Source organism: Dama dama, chromosome X, assembly GCF_033118175.1.
Source record: "Dama dama isolate Ldn47 chromosome X, ASM3311817v1, whole genome shotgun sequence".
NCBI lineage: Eukaryota > Metazoa > Chordata > Mammalia > Artiodactyla > Cervidae > Dama > Dama dama.
In genome coordinates, this window is record NC_083714.1 from 55,317,344 (window position 1) to 55,337,843 (window position 20,500).

The window sequence follows — 20,500 nt, forward strand, 5'->3', positions numbered from 1 at the left end:
AAAAAACAGAACTCCCATCTGAACCCCACAGTAGATGACTCTCATTACAAAGTGAAGTCTAGCCTTAATAATAGAGGTTGAAGAATGGGTCTGACGGGCCATCCAGAAGGAAAACAGTAGTATTGTCCCCATGAATCTTCCATCATTAGAGCTCCTTTTCTGCCTCTCAGGGGTTAAGGCTTCTAAGTATTGATATCTAGGTTTAATTCTAGGACATGCTTTGGGAATAATGAAAAACATTAAGTTCTACAGGCTGAATGAACTCTAGTTAAAATCTTAAAAACCTAGTCTGCCACCTGGATACCTACAAGGCTCATTAGCTAGTTTTTTCGTTGTCCAGCTACAGCGACTAGCAAACAAATCGGGCACATCAGAGCAGCAGAGACTGTGGATCAGTTCTGCTTTTCCAAGAAATGAAGTCCTAGGAGATGTTTTGTCTTTTTAGTGGAAATCAAACTGAGGCTGCAGTTATTTTTGCCTGTCATGGAGTGGAAGTAGCCCTGGACAGTACAGTTATTGTGAACCAGCACTTTAAAAATGCCAGACACTTGGAATTCATTTATTTTGTAAGTGCTTTCATAGGCCATTACCCATTCTTTACCCCCTTGAAACCATTTAAGTTATGCTAGGATTGGTAAGCCTCACACAAAATTCACTTTGGACATTGAATAGGTTGGATTTTTTGAGCAGTATTTATTCTCTAAAATCCTAGGACTCCTGGGGACCACATCCCTTTGATTTTTGACACTCAGAATTTCCATTTCTTCCATTCTGTCATCTGGGTGTATGAGACTGTGAACCTTGCAAAGAAAAGGGAGAGTTGTTAACATTGTTTGTGCCAGCACTCCTACAATATACCTAAGTTCTCTATATTGTATTTTGTACTTTTGTACATTTAATTGAATTAAACAAGCTCCCAGTGCTTTGTGTGTCTGGAGAAGAGTTCTAGGTACTTTAACATACAGAAAGCAGGGTAAGAGTCCTATGGCCCAAGAAAGCTTACATTCTAATACACACAAGGCACAGTGTCTATCATGGTCTCGAAAGGAAAGACTTTGGGGAGATCTGGGAAGACTTCTTAGAAAGGATGACATAAGACTGGAAGGCAGTTGGGTGTAGTTTTTAACTCTAATACTAGTCTCTTTGGATTCAAATTGCTGGTGTAACACTTAATAGTTGGATGATCTCGGGCTACTTTCTTGCACCTGTTTCCTGAGGAACTCAGATGATAACATCAGATCAGACCTCATAGCAATGTTGTGAGAAGCAAATAAGTTGCTTACTGTAGAGATCAGGGCCTCTCCATTGGTCTGGGATAGCAGAGGACCCAGGGGGAGGGCTTAGGGGGAGGGACAGGATTGGGTTGGTGGATTGGATCATGCTGTCTGAGAGGTGAGGATGGAGTGGAGGGGGGCAAGAGTGTAGACAGATGAGGGGGATGTGGTTGCAGGGTTTGAGATAAAAAGGCCTGAACTTGAGGTCTGGCATGGATGATCAACAGAAGCAGGCAGGCATGAGCCCCAGTGCAGAGGCAGATGCTGATCATACTGGCCCAAATGGGAGCAGAGAAACAAGAGAGTTATGGAGGGTAGCTTGGCAACCTTTGTTTGCAGGACTAGACTGATGATGGTTATGCTTAGGAGTTTGGTCATACAACTGGGATTTTTCTCTGCTAATATCTTACAACCAAGGGAAGCAAATGTTTGGTTTGTTGATGAATGAGGACGGGGCAGGAACAAACCTTAGGTCACCTCCTTGCTGTTGATCAGCCAGATTGCTAGGTAACCTTGGGATTCAGGAGGACACGGTTGTGGAAGGAACACTCAGTTTGACCATAGACAAGGATGGAGATTACTTAGAGACTTCATGTACAATCCAGGCAAAGGCTGGGTGATAGGATGTAAAGAGCTGTGTCCGAGTGGTGGGTGGCCAGAAAACTCAGAAGTGTCCCATTTATTCAGATGCTGTCTTCTCCAACAGTTGGGCCTCCAAAATAGTTTAGAGAGCTTTCAGAGTAATCATCTCAGGATTTAATGAAAGAGAAATAAAGTGGGTGGTGTAGCAAGACATCTTCGCTGAGGTTTGAAAAGCAATGTAGAGGAGACGAAGCACATGTGCAAAGACTCATTTGAATCCCACTTCTGTCAGGTACTTACCTGTGTCCTGTGCCCTGTGTTGATATGCTCAGTCATGTCTGACTCTTTGTGGCCCCATGGACTGTAGCCCGCCAGGCTCCTCTGTCCATGAGATTTTCCAGGCAAGTATACTGGAGTGGGTTGCTATTTCCTTCTACAGGGTATCTTCCCAACCCAGTGATTGAACCTGCGTCTCTTGTGTCTCCTGTACTGGCAAGCGGATTCTTTACCACTAGCACCTCAGACAAATTATGTCAGTTGCAATCTTAAAACTTCTTTCCAGTTTTATTGAGATGTAATTGGCATATAACATTGTGTAAGTTTAGGGGGTACAATATATATACCTCACATAGTTAAAATTTTTCCCCTTGTGACGAGAACTTTTAAGATATACTCTCTGAGTAGCTTTCAAATATACAATGCAGTATCGTTGACTATAGTCACCATGCTGTAAGTCACCTCCCCAAAACTTATTTACTAAAATGGGAAGTTTGTATCTTTTGACCACTGTCATTAATTTCCCCCTACATCTCCCCTCCATGCCCCACCTCTGGCAGTGCCTAATCTTGTTTCTATGAGGTTTGTTTGCTTGTTTGTTTTTAGATTCCACATATGAGTGGCATCATGCAGTATGTCTTTTTCTCCGTCTGATGTATTTCACTTAGTGTAATGCCTCAAGATCCATCCTTGTCAAAAATGTCAGGGTTGCCTTTTGTGTTATGGCTGAATGATATTCCACGTGGTAAGTGAGAGTAATAGTATGTTACGCACTGGGCTGTTGTGAGGAATAAAGAGTGGTTCATGAAATACTGACACCGAGCTATGTGTGAGTAAACTCCATAAAACTGTGGCTCCACTCAGCTGGAGCCCTCAGCCTCTCCCAGCCCAACTCCTTGGGCTAGCCCAGTGCTTCCGCAAAGTCATTGTGCATAGGCACCACTTGGAGATCCAGCACCACAATTTATTTAGCAGGTCTGGTGCAGCCTGAGACTATGATTTCAGGTAGGACCCATTTTGCCAAGCTGGGAACCACATTTAATTTTAAAAAAAATTGTTTTTAGATTTTTTTGATGTGGACCATTTTTAAAGTCTTTATTGAACTTGTTACAGTATTGCTTCTGTTTTATGTTTTGGGTTTTTTTGGCTGCAAGGCATGTGGGATCTTAGCTCCCTGACCAGGGATTGAATTTGTACCCCTTGCATTGGAAAGTCTGGGCTTTGCAATTAATGGGACCTGGGTTTAAATTCCAGTTCTACCTCTTTATAATTGTGTGAGCTTTGTTGAGTTCCTTAACCTTTATAAGTCTTGAGTATCCCAACTGTAAAATCTGGATTATAATACTGACATGTCAAGGTTTTTTTGAGAATTAACATATAGAAAGTGGCACAGAGTAGCCACTCAATAAGTGGTAGCTTTCATTAGAGATATATTAACAAGAGTGTAAAGTCAAAAGGACTGTGAGGAAGGTACAATCTTCTCAAAGAGCGAAGCAATGGCAAAAAAAAGAACAACTGGCACTACAGAGCGGTTTCTTGATACCACTTGTTGGGGCAAGAAGGAGAGAACCCTGAGATCAAGCCCCATGCAGTCAGCCAGCCGTGGAAATCTAACATGCCAGGGACAAGTGGTATCTCAGGTCTGGATGTAGGGTTGGGCCGTGAGGATACCTAATGGATGTCCCCATCATCAGCAATGCCAGGGGAAAGAGCCTGGCTCTGTAGTGGTACTGAGCTACACAGAAGCCTCATCTTCTCTAGCAGAGCGTAGCTGCCCGTCTGTAGCAATGGAGGAGGGGGGTGATCAGATGATTTTTGGGCACCTTTCTGAGCACCAAGACAAGGATATTGGCCAGAAAACGTACTTAAAGTCTGGGACCATAATGTAAAGATGAACTAGTAAAGACGCTGTGGGACTGGATGGAGGCGGGGAGGTTGACAGAGAGGAAAGAATAGCAGTCAAGGGACTGGAATGAACTGGAGAAAGGCGAAGAGGAGGGTTCCTAAATATGTCACAGAAAGGGCAACGGTAGAGACTGGTCAGGGGGCATCGCTGGGGAGGAGGTGGAGGAAAACGTCCCCCGTGGTTTCCAGTAATACCAAATATGCCATCACAAAAAATACTCTGTTTCAGAGAGAGAGAGAGGGAGGGAGAGAGAGAGAGAGCGTGCACAGCTCTTCACTCTTCCACACCCCTGAAGGTCCTGAAGTTAACTAGTAAGCACTCAATCACCAAGGAAAAACTGCCTTCTCTGTGGGGCTGCCTGAATCCCAGACAGTTCCTGGGAGGCCTCATGAGCTGGTCAAGCGGATTTAGTCCTGTGTCAGCAGCAAGCCGAACTGCGCTGGGCTTTCCCCCACCTTCCTCCTGCCAGTCGGTCAGTTCAGCTCAACCAGGCTGACAGAGACAAGGAAGCCCCTGTGACCTCCACTGTGCAATAATGGCCAGAAAGTGTTTGGCTTGTGTAAACATCTTTTCAAATGTTTATGTGAAATTGGAAAGAAAACCAGAGAGTCTGAAGAAAAGCAGGATGTAGAGGTGAATGCATCTTTGGCTCTAACTGTGGTTTCCATACATTTGTTTCTTTTTCAAGTAAAAAGCTCCAAGTATTTAAAATGACATTCACGACATCATTGTGGAAGACAATCACTACGTGTATTTGAAGTTATAAAATTTGCTGCGCATCATCAGGGATCAACTCTGTCTTTCTACAGAGACACACACACATTTTTCTATAAACAATTGCTCAAAAAAGTGGTCTTTCAAATTTCAATAGAATGCTGTTTTTTTTTAAGTTTATAGGAAGAAATGCATGATGGCATGCTTCATCAATTTGAAGTCATCTTCTCTCATTCGTATAATGTTTATTAAATATATTTAATCAGTGAGGAAGAATGAAATTTTTACAATTCTCATGCAGACAATAATGTCATTAAATGTTTGGCATAAATATATCAGCCCAGTCAGTGGGATTTTCCAATTTATTTTCAATCAAAACTTTCTTCAAAAATTATAACTCACAAGATTATATGTCATCACTTGTTCATCCATCTGAAGGGAACATAATTTTCTAATAGTTAAAGTCAAGAATGGAAATTAACCTACAGTGGATTATGCAGTATGTGTACCACATACCATGCCAAGTAAGCCTGGAAGGGCAAGTGGCAAAGCCATGCTGCAAATGAGACCCAGAAACAGAATCAGGCTTCCTGATTCCTTTGGGGTGTCGCTAAACAGTGGCTTTTCTTTTCTTGAACATGAGTTCCTCCACAGGCTCTCCCTGTATCAACCTGAGTGCTTGCCTGGGTGAGGTGGTGGGCAAGCCAGGCAATGGAGATGATGAGCCCCATGGCACAGGTGCATACACAGCAACAGGTCAAAGGTCCACTCCTTCTGACAGCAAAGCTGAGGTCTATTCTCAGCATATCTTGTGTTGCCTTCTGAGGACAGTGTCAGGTCAACTGTGTCCATTGTTGTATTCCCAGCATCCCACACTGTTCTGGACAGAAAATGCATGCTGAATAAATGTTTGGTGAATCAAAAAAGTGAATGGAAAAAACACCAAGTCCTGTCTGCCAAAATGCTGGTGAACAATTCTCACCCAGTTAATCATGTTCCTAAAAGACAGACTGGCTAAAAAAAAAAAAAAAAAAGAAAAAAAAAGGCAAACTCAGATCTGCAGAGAAATCTAAAAGTCTCAAAGTGTATCTCTTACTGGTTTTGCACTTTAGGGGAATGCTCTCTCCAGGTCTCTTACCCTGAGGCAGTGAGGAATACTAAAAGGCAAAAGGTTCTTCCATCCTTCGCCATTCTGACAGAATAGTTCAAGTTTCTGTACGGTACAGTAAAAACTGGTGCTGAAAGAGATCTGCAATCCATTAAATTCCTAATCTTAGTCTTACTTCAATTGCGTCTGTGGATTGTCTATATACCCCTCTGAAATTTTGCAATTCATTTAATCCCTGTCCGCACTATTCCTTAGAAACACACAGATTTATGGCTGATATCTACATAAATCCACTGATTCAAGGCCAAGGAATAAGCACTGCAGGACTAGAAGCTTCACAGAAGGCAGTACCAAAGATTGTTGCATAATGGGCACAGACACCTTCAACCAGTGGGTGGAAAGAACATCACAGGCAGAAAACAGAGCCTGAGTAAGGGCACCAAGGTGAAAGGTCATGGTTACATCAAATGGTCCTTACTGCTTCCTAGTGTGTGATCTTGGGCGAGTTACTTGATCGTTTTGAGCCTCTGTGTCCTCATCTGTAAAATAAGAATAAAACTAGCACCATTTCACAGGGCTGTTGTGAAGATATCAAAGTGCCTACCCGAGTGCCAGATACAGAGTAAGACCACAGTAAATGCCTATAAACAAAGTGTGATAAGAGACAGAAAGCAGAATAGTGGTTAATAGGGACAGGGTTTTAGTTTGGGATGATGAAAAACTTCTGGACATGTAGAGTGGTAATAGTTGCATAGCAGTGTGAATGTATTTAATGCCACTCAACTGTGGGCTGACAAATGTTAACTGTTTAACACTGTTAAACACTGCTTAACACACTGTTTAACACTGGCTCTCATATTATTTTTTTTAGTTTTATTTATTTATTGGCTGCACTGGGTTTTCATTGCCACATGGGCTTTTCTCTAGTTGCACAGAGTGGGGGTTACTCTCTAGTTGCAGTGCTCAGGCTTCTCATTGCAGCAGCCTCTCTTGTTGCAGAGCACAGGCGCTAAAGCACAGATTCAATAGTTTCAGTGCACAGGCTCAGTTGCTCCATGGCATGTGGGGTCTTCTTGGACCAGGGGTTGAACCTGTGTCTCCTCCATTGGCAGGCAGATTCTTTACCACTGAACTACCAGGGAAGCCCTCTTGTATTATTTTTGAGAGGTGTTTCTTAATTTTTAATGCCACACATACTAATTAGAGCAAACTTTAAACATGCAAGAAAAAAAAATTTAACCTCCCAAAGTTTCATCATCTAAAGATACCTCTGAATGTTTCTTGCCCCCTATTCCTGTTTTCTGCACAATATTTTATTTGTTCATCTGTATATCATACATTTAAACCATATCATGGTTTAAATGATTGGACTGATATATATTATACAACACTGTTACCTTTTCCAGCTAGTTTAATAATAATAATAATTTTTTTTCATAATACAGATTCTTCACAAACATACTTTCCAGTGGCCTCTGCACTGGTTAAAAACCATATGAAAAAGTCACTGGAGAGTGTCACAAATGCTGAGACTTTCCATGAAATAAGAAACGCAGTCTTGGGAGGATGGATAAAGGGAGTTTGAGCTCCTAGTCCCAGGCAAATATTACCCTATTTCAAATTGAAGAATGCAACCAGTGTAGACATTCCACATGGAACTTTATTAAAATTCAACTGTATAACTCCTCAGGCAGAACAGGCCGAGGTGGCTGAGTCCTTGAATCTATCTGAATCGGTGGAGAGTTTATTTGAAAGGTCATCAACCCTGAGATGTATAAGTAAATTCCTTAGTGTTGTAGTCTTTATGCACAGGTTTTCTTCTCCCTTAGATGTGCATCCAGGAAAAGTCCTGCTCTCGCTGCTCTGTTGCTCATCAGCCCATTTTCTCTGCTTCCTCGATTGCAGAGTGTTAAAACGCTGAGACTCTTTAAAGATGTCCAGGGATGATGGGAGACTGAACACAGTGGGCCTAGCTGAGTTGTCCAGTAGTTCTCAGGATATGTTCACTTTGTCATTCAAGATTAAGACTTTAGTGTCGTTTAGTCCTAAACTGTTTGTGCACAGGTTATGTGTGTCACGTGGGCCCCAGACATGGCCCCTGCAACGAGCTGCAAGAGCATTAGCAGCAGAAGCCTAGACTGACATCCAGAGACTGGTGCTTCCCTGGAGCCTGAACTGTGACTGTGTTGACTTATTTGCTTTTGGCAGTTATGAGACTGCGAAACTGAGTGAAGATTCCTTTGACTGTGAATCTTATCCCAACTGAACATGAATAACCTATGCCATCCTAATCATTGCACTAGAAAGTATCTGCATCAGTGATTCTCAACCACAGAGAGTAATCATAATCCATCTACTCACTGTATTCTCTTGTGAACTAAAACAAAATGTGTGTGTATCTGTGTACACACACCAGAAAATTGGAAGTGGCTTTGCCTCCCCAAAAGAGGAAATCTTTGCAAGCATGACTCACTTGACTTTTTTGATCTTTGCTTCCTTGGTGGTTCAGATGGTAAAGAATCTGCCTGCCAATGCAGGAGACTCGAGTTCTATCCCTGGGTCGAAAAGATCCCCTGGAGAAGGGAATGGCAACCCACTCCAGTATTGTTGCCTGGAGAATCACATGGGCAGAGGAGCCTGCCGGGCTACAGTCCATGGGGTCACAAAGAGTCAGACATGACTGAGCAACTTTTACAAAATTTGATGAGGTTTTTCTAGGTGATTTCCCATTGATTTTGGAAAAAGCCACTCAACACACAACTCTGCTATTCTGAAAGAAAATAATTATTACATTGCATAGGAAAATACTTTGCTGGCTACTTTTGGCCTTCTTTTTTTTCACTCTCTGTGTATTCTTTTCCCTGTGTCAGTTTCTAAGTCTTTGTTTTAGAATGAATTACTGAGTGGAACAGATCAGTAATTAACAGGTGCCTGGAAGGCCCTTGTCCAGTGATTAAAGGAAGTCATTGGATATTTAGTGGTGTGGGTTTTTTAAAAAATAATAATTAACATTTATTTAGCATTCAGCATTTACCACAATGCCAAAGAGACATATTCATGTAACATGTAACAAGTTACATGTTCATTCAATCTTTACAACAAGCCTATGAAATGGTGGGTACTATTATTATCCCCCTTTTCCAGGCAAGGAAATTGAAACTTAGTTTAACTTGCCTAATCAATAGTGGAGACAGTATGAATTACTGCCCCTTATATTTATATAATCTGAGAATATATTTGGAGATTCTGCCAGGAAATTTTTTTTAATTTATTTTTTTATTGAAGGATAATTGCTTTACAGAATTTTGTTGTTTTCTGTCAAACCTCAAAATGAATCAGCCATAGGTATACATACATCCCTCGCTTTTGAAATTCCTTCCCATCTCCCTCCCTATCCCACCCCTCTAGGTTGATACAGAGTCCCTGTTTGATTTTCCTGAGCCATACACCAAATTCCCATTGGCTATCCATTTTGCATATGGTAATATAAGTTTCCATGTTACTCTTTCCATACATATCACCCTCTCCTTCCTTATCCCCATGTCCATAAGTCTGTTCTCTATGTCTGTTTCTCCATTGCTGCACTGTAAATAAATTCTTCAGTACCATTTTTCTAGATTCTGTATATATGAATTAGAATATGATATTCATCTTTCTCTTTCTGAAACATTTCACTCTGTATAATAGGTTCTAGGTTCATCCACCTCATCACAACGGACTCAAATGTATTCCTTTATATGGCTGAGTAATATTCCATTGTGTATATGTACCGCTACTTCTTTATCCATTCAAAAAATATGGAACACTTCACGAATTTGCATGTCATCCTTGCACAGGAGCCATGCCAATCTCTGTATCTTTCCAATTTTAGTATATGTGCTGCCGAAGAGAGCACTGGCAGGAAAATTTAATGGTGTGTTTTGAGTGTCTTCTCTGTGTGAAGCTGGGTGCTGTTGGAAATAACAAAGACATATAAAACATGACTGTTCTATGTATGTATTTATTTATTTTGGCAGAGCCTTAACCACTGGACTGCCAGCAAGTCACCCAACTCTTCTGTTATTGAAGTATTTTTATTTATTTATTTTATTTTTTTAGACTCATATATTTAAATAGGGAAATAGATTTAAGGGACTAGATCTGATAGACAGAGAGCCTGATGAACTATGGATGGAGGTTCGTGACACTGTACAGGAGACAGGGATCAAGACCATACCCATGGAAAAGAAATGCAAAAAGGCAAAATGGTTGTCTGAGGAGGCCTTACAAATAGCTGTGAAAAGAAGAGAAGCAAAAAGCAAAGGAGAAAAGGAAAGATATTCCCATTTGAATGCAGAGTTCCAAAGAATAGCAAGGAGAGATAAGAAAGCCTTCCTCAGCGATCAATGCAAAGAAATAGAGGAAAACATCAGAATGGAAAAGACTAGAGATCTCTTCAAGAAAATTAGAGTTATCAAGGGAACATTTCAGGCAAAGATGGGTTTGATAAAGGACAGAAATGGTAGGGACCTAACAGGAGCAGAAGATATTAAGAAGAGGTGGCAAGAATACACAGAAGAACTGTACAAAAAAGATCTTCACGAGCCAGATAATCACGATGGTGTGATCACTCACCTAGAGCCAGACATCCTGGAATGTGAAGTCAAGTGGGCCTTAGAAATCATCACTACAAACAAAGCTAGTGGATGTGATGGAATTCCAGTTGAGCTATTTCAAATCCTGAAAGAGGATGCTCTGAAAGTGCTGCACTCAATATGCCAGCAAATTTGGAAAACTCAGCAGTGGCCACAGGACTGGAAAAGGTCAATTTTCATTCCAATCCCTAAGAAAGGCAATCCCAAAGAATGCTCAAACTACCACACAATTGCACTCATCTCACACGCTAGTAAAGTAATGCTCAAAATTCTCCAAGCCAGGCTTCAGCAATACGTGAACCATGAACTTCCAGATGTTCAAGCTGGTTTTAGAAAAGGCAGAGGAACCAGAGATAAAATTGCCAATATCCGCTAGATCATTGAAAAAGCAAGAGAGTTCCAGAAAAACATCTATTTCTGCTTTATTGACTACGCCAAAGCCTTTGACTGTGTGGATCACAATAAACTGTGGAAAATTCTGAAAGAGATGGGAATCCCAGACCACCTGACCTGCCTCTTGAGAAACCTGTATTCAGGTCAGGAAGCAACAGTTAGAACTGGACATGGAAAAACAGACGGGTTCCAAATAGGAAAAGGAGTATGTCAAGGCTGTATATTGTCACCCTGCTTATTTAACTTATACACAGAGTACATCATGAGAAACGCTGGGCTGGAAGAAGCACAAGCTGGAATCAAGATTGCTGGGAGAAATACCAGTAACATCAGATATGCAGATGACAACACCCTTATGGCAGAGAGTGAAGAGGAACTGAAAAGCCTCTTGATGAAAGTGAAAGAGGAGAGTGAAAAAGTTGGCCTAAAGCTCAACATTCAGAAAACTAAGATCATGGCATCTGATCCCATCACCTCATGGGAAATAGATGGGGAGACAGTAGAAACAGTGTCAGACTTTATTTCTGGGAGCTCCAAAATCACTGCGGATGGTGCAGTCATGAAATTAAAAGATGCTTACTCCTTGGAAGGAAAATTATGACCAACCTAGATAGCATATTTAAAAGCAGAGACATTACTTTGCCAACAAAGGTCCATCCGTTCAAGGCTATGGTTTTTCCAGTGGTCATGTATGGATGTGAGAGTTGGACTGTGAAGAAAGCTGAGCACCGAAAAATTTATGCTTTTGAACTGTGGTGTTGGAGAAGACTGGTGAGAGTCCCTTGGAGTGCAAGGAGATCCATCCAGTCGATCCTAAAGGAGATCAGTCGATTCAGTCGATTCATGGGGTTGCAAAGAGTTGGACACAAGTGAGCGACTCAACTGAACGGAACTGATTTAAATAGCTTGCAAACAAATTTTGTTGCCCCAATATAGAAAGGGGTACATAAAAACACACATACACACATACTCTATGGTTCAATTCAGTTCAGTTCAGTTGCTCAGTCTTGTCCAACTCTTTGCGACCCCATGGACTGCAGCATGCCAGGCCTCCCTGTCCAGCACCAACTCCCGGAGTTTACTCAAACTCATGTCCATTAAGTCAGTGATGCCATCCAACTGTCTCATCCTCTGTCGTACCCTTCTCCTCCTGCCCCCAATCTTTGCCAGCATCAGGGTCTTTTCAGATGAGTCAGTTATTCACATCAGGTGGCCAAAGTACTGGAGTTTCAGCTTCAGCATCAGTCCTTCCAATGAATATTCAGGACTGATCTCCTTTAGGATCAACTGGTTGGATCTCCTTGCAGTCCAAGGGACTCTCAAGAGTCTTCTCCAACACCACAGTTCAAAGCATCAACTCTTCAGCACTCAGCTTTCTTTAGAATTCAACTGTCACATCCATATACATGACTACTGGAAAAACCATCACTTTGACTAGATGGACCTTTATTGGCAAAGTAATGTCTCTGCTTTTTAATATGCTGTCTAGGTTGATCATAACTTTTCTTCCAAGGAGCAGAGGTCTTTTAATTTCATGGCTCCAGTCACCATCTGCAGTGATTTTGGAGCCCCAAAAATAAAGTCTGTCATTGTTTCCACTGTTTTCCCATCTATTTGCCATGAAGTGATGGGACCAGATGCCATGATCTTAGTTTTCTGAGTGTTGAGTTTCAAGCAAAATTTTTCACTCTCCTCTTTCACTTTCATGAAGAGATTCTTTAGTTCTTCTTCGCTTTCTGCCATAAGGGTGATGTCATCTGCACATCTGAGGTTATTGATATTTCTCCCTGCAATCTTTATTCCAGCTTGTGCTTCATCCAGCCCAGCGTTTCTCATGATGTACTCTGCACATAATAAGTTAAATAAGCAGGGTGACAATATACAGCCTTGACATACTCTTTTCCCTATTTGGAACCAGTCTGTTGTTCATGTCCAGTTCTAACTGTTGCTTAATGACCTGCATACAGATTTCTCAAGTAAGGTGGTTTGGTATTCCCATCTCTTGAAGAACTTTCCACAGTTTGTGGTGATCCACACAGTCAAAGGCTTTGGCATAGTCAATAATGCAGAAGTAAATGTTTTTCTGGAACTCTCTTGCTTTTTTGATGATCCTTTGGATGTTGGCAGTTTGATCTCTGGTTCCTCCACCTTTTCTAAATCCAGCTTGAACATCTGGAAGTTCATGGTTCACGTATTGCTGAAGCCTGGCTTGGAGAATTTTGAGCATTACTTTACTAGCGTGTGAGATGAGTGCAATTGTGTGGTAGTTTGAGCATTCTTTGGGATTGCCTTTCTTAGGGATTGGAATGAAAACTGACCTTTTCCAGTCCTGTGGCCACTGCTGAGTTTTCCAAATTTGCTGGCATATTGAGTGCAGCACTTTCACAGCATTATCTTTCAGGATTTTCAATAGCTCAACTGGAATTCCATCACATCCACTAGCTTTGTTTGTAGTGATGATTTCTAAGGCCCACTTGACTTTGCATTCCAGGATGTCTGGCTCTAGGTGAATGATCACACCATTGTAACTATCTGGCTCGTGAAGATCTTTTTTGTACAGTTCTTCTGTGTATTCTTGCCACCTCTTCTTAATATCTTCTGCTCCTGTTAGGTCCCAACCATTTCTGTCCTTTATTGATCCCATCTTTGCCTGAAATGTTCCCTTGATAGCTCTAATTTTCTTGAAGAGATCTCTGGTCTTTCCCATTCTGATGTTTTCCTCTATTTCTTTGCACTGATCACTGAGGAAGGCTTTCTTATCTCTCCTTGCTATTCTTTGGAACTCTGCATTCAAATGGGTGTATCTTTCATTTTCTCCTTTGCCTTTCACTTCTCTTCTTTTCACACCTATTTTAAGGCCTTCTCAGACAACCATTTTGCCTTTTGCATTTCTCTTTCTTGTGCATGGTTTTGATCCCTGCCTCCTGTACAATGTCACAAACCTCTGTCCATAGTTCTTCAGGTACTGTGTCAGACTAACCCTTTGTATCTGTTTCTCACTTTCACTGTATAATTCTAAAGGATTTAGTAGAAATTCCAAAATTATAATGATTTTTTGTCACAAATCAAATTTCTATTTATGTATGGAACTGTTCCTAATGGGTCTTTTCTGTCCTATGCTTTGTACCCTTATCTATTTACTTCAAAGAAGTCTTGATGTCTAGCAGAACACATCTTTGTACATTTTTATTCTTCAAAATTATTGTAGATATTTCTGACTTGTTGATCTTGATGGGAATTCTGTAATTATAGAAGTTATATAGAAAACCAAACCCAAACAAAAATATACTGAGTTTTGATCAAAGTTAATTTGTAGATTAGTTGGGGAGATCTGATAAAACTATGAAAATTCCTGTCCAGGGATATGACGTTTTTTTTATTTATTCAGATATTTTTATATTAATCAATAAAGACATTATTTTCTGTGTAATAATTTTGCACATTTTGTTAAATTAGCTCCTAACACTGTATAATTTCTTTTACTGTTTATACAAAGAATCATGTGTTAAGAACACAAAAAAGTGATTTGAGTAATTATTGAGATTTGGCTTTTTTTGATGGGACTATATAACACCATAAATACATATAATGCAATTTTAATAAATTACAATTAGATTATTGAATATTTTGGAATTTATCATTAATATTAATTATAATTAATTAATATTAATATAATTATTATATATGTTATAAATAATAAAATCAATATAATTAATTATAACATTATATTTAATATTATTATAATTATATAATATAATTATAATTAATTATAAAATATTAATTATAATAAAATTATAATATAATGTCTGATTTTCTGTGTTTAAACCTTTTCCAAAGGTTTATTCTTTAATTCAGAAATGATTTACAGGGATGTTATTTAATTTCCAAATGTTTGGGGGTTTTCCAGGGATTTATCTGTTTATTATTGATTTCTAATTTAATTCTGTTTTCATCAGAGAACATGGTCTGTATGCCTTTAATGATTTAAATTCACTGAAACTGGTGTCATGGACCAGTACATTTTGAATCATCATGACAGTTGGAATGTTACGCCTGTGTTCTACTGTTGCTTAGCGCAGCCTCTCATCAAACCAGGCCAAGTCTGTTGGCAGGCTAGTAAGTCTCCAGTATCCTCACTTCTTTTCTCTTTATTTGGTCCATTAATTACTGATAGAGGAGAGTTTAAACTCATCAGATGTAATTGTGGGTTTGTTTATTCCTCCTTTTAGTTCTTACTTCATTTTCAAACTTTATAATTAGGAGTATACCTGTTTAGGATTGTTTTACCTTCTTGATTGACTCCTTTATCATAATGAAATGTCCCTCTTTTACTCTAAGACTATTCCTTAGCTAGAATCTTTAATATTAATTAGCCACTTAAGCTTTACATCATTAAGGTTATATAGTATATATATTTCTGTTATTTTACTTATAAGCTGTGACTTTATAATTCAAGTGAGTATCCTGTAGACAAGATAGTTTGGTCTTACTTTTGTCCCCAGTTTTGACACTCCTTGGCTTTGTATTTGTGCCTTTAGTCCACTGACAGTTAACATAATTATTAATACAGTGATGTTTAAGTCTACCATCTTTCTATATATTTTCTGTTTGTCCCATTTGATCTTTGTTTTCTTTGCCTTCCTTTTCTGCTTCTGGATGAAATGACTAATTAATATTCCATTTTATCTCTTTTGATTTGTAATCTGTAAGAATCCTGCGGCAAGACAAACAGAGTGCCAGAGTATTAAGAGGCTTTATTGGGCAATTGCTCCCGGGCAGAGTTCCCAGACCTGAGCAGGGGGAAAGTGGGTGTCTGCAACCTGCGGGAAGGGGGGTGACAGTTATATACCCTGGTGGATGCGGAAGTGGCGGGACCTTTCCATATATGGTTAGAATCGGGCTCTAGGGTGCTGATTGGACTTTTCAGTCTCGTGTCGTTTTTGATTGGCTGGGATCTTGGCGCCTTCGTGTCCATCAGTCTGCCTGGCAACGGGCTGTTGATTGGTGGATGTCTGTCCTGGGACTTATCCGGGGCTTCTCTGTCAGCATTTTCTGGCTGGCTCTAGGGTGCTGATTGGACTTTTCGGACTCGTGTCAGTTTTTGATTGGCCGGAATCTTGGCGCCTTCATGTCCATCAGTCTGCCTGGCAACGGGCTGTTGATTGGTGGATGTCTGTCCCTGGGACTTATCCGGGGCTTCTCTGTCAGCATTTTCTGGCTGGCGCTTTCCCGCCTGCAGTCAGCGTGACCTTTCATAATCTATATCTTATGTGTGTTTTATTTGTTGCTCTAGGCAGTTTATAGTATACATCTTTAATTTATTACTGTCTGATGTGAATTAACATTGTGCCACTTCATGTATAATGTAAGAATCTCATAACAGTAGGTTTTCGCTTTCCACTCTTCTATCTTTTGTATTATTATTGTAATAGATTTGATATCAATATGTATTAAAAACTTTACAGTTCCTTGCTTTTATTTCAGTTATCTTTTAAAGAAATTGAAGATGCAAATATTATATTTACTCATGTACATATTATTTCCAGTTCTTTTCATTTCATTATGTAGATATAACTTTGCATCTGGCATTCTTTTCCTTCCATTTGAAGTCCTTCCTTTAACATTTCTGATAGTGCTAGTATGCTGGCCTTGACTTCTTCCATTTTTTGTTCATCTGAAGGTGTCTTTATTTTACCTTCAGTTTCTTTGAAGGGTTCAGTCTTAATAGATATAGAATTCTAGGTTGATTTGTTTGCCCAGAACTTTAAAGATGTTTCATTTTCTCTTGGCTTGGGTTATTCTGATGAGAAGTCAGACAGAGGACATTCTTCCCCACTCTGTATTAAATGTATCTTTTATTTCTGTTTGCTTTTAAGATTTTCTCTTTGCAATTGCTTTTCAATTTGCAATTGCTTTTGCTTTGCAATTGCTTTTCAAGCCTTGGTAAGCTTTTCATGGTGTTTAGTTCTTGGATTCACTGAGCTTCAAGAATATATGAATTTATGTTTTTCATCCAGTATGGGAACAATTAGCCATTATCCAAATATTACATTTCCTCTCCCTTCTAGGAATCTAGTTACCTATATTTTAGATTGCCTGATGATATCCCATCTGAAAGCTCTATTCATTTTTTCAATCTTTTCCCAGCACTCTGCTAGATATGAGGGATGTAAGTTATGCTTAATCATCTCCCCAGCAGCACAGGTTGGTGAACTAACCAGCTTGTTTTCAGTATCTGCCCGGGGTTTGACACCTGAGCTTTCTCTTATTTTCTTGAGAGCATTTAGAAGATGTTTGCTATATTTTAACAGTTCCCTCTTATTTAATGCACATGTATTTCAATGTCATTGACTTCTGTATTGAGGTTTCAACCTTGAGGTGATGTGTGAGTCTAATTACACAATTCAAAGCAGAGACTTCTGCTGTTGTCAAGGTCATTCTTCTGTGCTGAAGATTTCTGTGATATCAATGATAAGTGCAGGCTTTTGTCTATTGTGGCATGATATAGTGGCTAGGTATGAAGTTTTCAATCCACATCTCTCTTTCTTTCACTGTCTTTGTTTCATGAAATCAGTGGAAGTTAAAGGAATCTAAGGGTACAAAAGTAAACCAACAAGTACCTGACTTTGGGATTAAGTTGTGTAACTTCACAGTGTTTTTGCACCTTTTTCCAAATACATTCATTTGTAGTATTATTGTGACAAATGTTCATTGAGGATCACACAATAAAGCAAGTCTTTACCATCTACAGATGCTTAATGAGATTCTCTTTAAAAGAAGTAGGCATTCCTCAAGGGAAATTGAGAATTTTGATTAATCTTATTGTTTTATGTGATTCATCATAGACTGATTTCTTAGTAAAATGTGGCTCCACTTTGATTTCAGGATTCTTTATTATATCACTGAAAAATGGATGAAGGTGACGGAAGAAAACGGATGCGGTATGAATTCCTAATTGACTGATATTTTCCTCAAAGACTTCTCCCCTGTCCTCCCTTCCTATTTCACATCTTGCAAAATTCTCCTTCCTCTGGGAAACTTGACTAACTCAGAGAAATTTGACCTCTCTGGTGGGTACTTCATATCCCTCAACCTAATTGTATTATAACACTTTGTAGGCTTCCTATGGGCTTCCCAGGTGGTGCTGGTGGTAAAGAACCTGCCTGCTAATGCAGGAGACTAAGAGACTCAGGTTCAATCCCTGGGTCGGGAAGATCCCCTGGAGGAGGAAACAGCAACGCACTCCAGCATTCTTGCCTGGAGAATCCCATGGACAGAGGAGCCTGGCGGGCTACAGTCCATGGAGTTGCAAGAGTTAGACACAACTGAGTGACTGAGCATGCATGCTCACTCTCTATGTCCTAACAGCCTCCCTCATCAAACTGTGCCCTCCCTGCCTTGCACAGTGGTTGCTCAGAGCTGACACTGAATAAACGCTTTATACTCCCTGATCAGTTGAAAAGTCTGCTTGGGGGCCTTGGCTTGCCTAGAATTGAAATTCATATACATTTGGGAAGGTTAATAATGTCATTTTTCCAGTTCGAGAATCTAAAGTAAATTTCATCCTACTGGTCAAAAAATTTTTGTCAGAATTTTTCAGAATGGTCTGTGTTTTTTTTAAGTTAAAAATTGAAATCTAAATTAGCATTTCGTTGCTCAACTTTCTCTGTGAGAGGGAGCATTGGCTTCAAGAAAGTCTCTTCAGTAATTAGAGTTGATTTAGAAACAGTTTTCTTTAATCAGAAGTACTCTGAAAAAGCAGGTAAGATTATATGGTAGAACAAAGAGCCACCATTATATTCAAATTCATTTGGACTTATTTGATATAATTCATAAGCCACTGTGCAAGACACTTTGTGGACTTTGCTATTGGAAACATGGAGACAGATATGGTCCCAACCTACCCTCAACAGCCTCAGAGTCTGAGGGACATGAGATTGGCTTTCATATTCTTATTTTAATGTTGACAGTTGTGTTATATGAGTTATCAAAGGGCCAGATTTTTTCCCGGATGTTGACAATAACATCTCCCTTTCTCTCTCCTTATTTCTTCCCATCCATTGTTCCATCATTTGAATTCTCAGTCCTACCCTTATTATGGGCTTCCCAGGTGGTGCTAATAATAAAGAACCTGCCTGCTAATGCAGGAGACATGGGTTCGATCCCTGGGGGGTGGGGGTGGGGGTGGGGGGGGGGGAAGATCCCCTGGAGGAGAGCAGGGCAACCCACTTCAGTATTCTTGCCTGGAGAATCCCATGGACAGAGGAGCCTGACAGGCTACAGTCCACAGGGCTGCAAAGAGTCAGACACAACTGAAGTGACTTAGCATGCATGTACCCTTATGAATAACCTTCTTTGTCTTTTATCAATTAGATATAGAGATCTGTCTGAAGATCAGAAAAAGAATCACATCAATACTGTCCTCAGAGGACTACATGGTTTTTTGTACAGACGGGACAGTCCTGTGGGGGAAAACAAAGAAAAATCACAAGGTATTTCTGCTCTTTCACAAAAGACAGGTTTCAACTGAGCTTAGCTATATTGAAAATGAGCTGTAGGTGGGACAACTGGAACTCTTCTTTACCTCATACATCACTGTGTGGGATTAATGACGAGATGGGGCTTCCCTGGTGACTCAGCGGTAAAGAATCTGCCTGCCAATGCTGGAGATGCGGGTTCGATCCCTGGGTTGGGAAGATCCCCTGGAGGAGGAAATGGTAACCCACTCCAGTATTTTTGCCTGGGAAATCCAATGGACAGAGGAGCCTGGCAGGCTATAGTGCATGGGGTCACAAAGAGTTGGACACGACTGAGTGACTAAATAGTAATAGCAGCAGCAGCAGCAATGACAAGATGACCTCCTGAAGCAACTTCTATTATGTGGATATTTAGTTTCTCTCCATTTATAATTTTCTTATGCTTGATGCTAAAAGCATTACTGAAGTTCGTGCAAAAGTGGAATAAGGAAATGAGAATTAGAAGAAGTATTCTGGGCAACAGTAGTGCAGATTTCTGTACCTTAGGCACTTGAAGGCACATATAAATGTTGCTAAGGGAAACAGGGTCCCAAGGGTGTCAAATAGTACCTATAATATTTAAGTATATTTAACTCAAAACATCTGAGCAGGTTATGCTCATAAGCATGTAATCATGCTATAGAAGATCTCTCTTACCTTAAAAATGTTTTTTCTTGGCCCCATGATACCTTCAGCTGTTGCCCTATTTCTGTGTCCCCTTCACAACAAAACTTCTCGAAATGATTGTATCGACCCTGTGTTCACTTCCTTGTGCCCCATCCTTTCTCAACCCACTTCACTGAGCCTGGAGCTCCCCCCACTCCAGGACAACTACTTCTGTCAGGAATAGCAGTGGTTTCCACATTGCTGAGGAATTCGGTCCCTTAACTATCCTCATCTTTCATGATATTTCAAAAACATTGGACAGGTGACCACTCCCTCCTTCTTGAAGCATTTTTCTCTCAGCTTCCAGGATACCTGGGTAACTGGATTCTGGTTCCTCTCCTAACTCATTGGCCACTCCTTCTCTCTCTCTTTTTCCCATCCCCTCTTTCCCTTTTCAACTTTGAAGCATGGATATGCCCTAGGGCTCAGTC

General features: G+C 40.2%; 1 non-coding gene across 1 annotated transcript; it reads right to left on the reverse strand.

Moving 5' to 3' along the window:
- Positions 1-9,651: 9,651 nt before the first annotated feature.
- On the reverse strand, positions 9,652-9,755 carry LOC133053257 (U6 spliceosomal RNA). The gene has a single exon (XR_009692189.1). It is a non-coding gene; the product is annotated as a U6 spliceosomal RNA (small nuclear RNA).
- Positions 9,756-20,500: the final 10,745 nt, after the last annotated feature.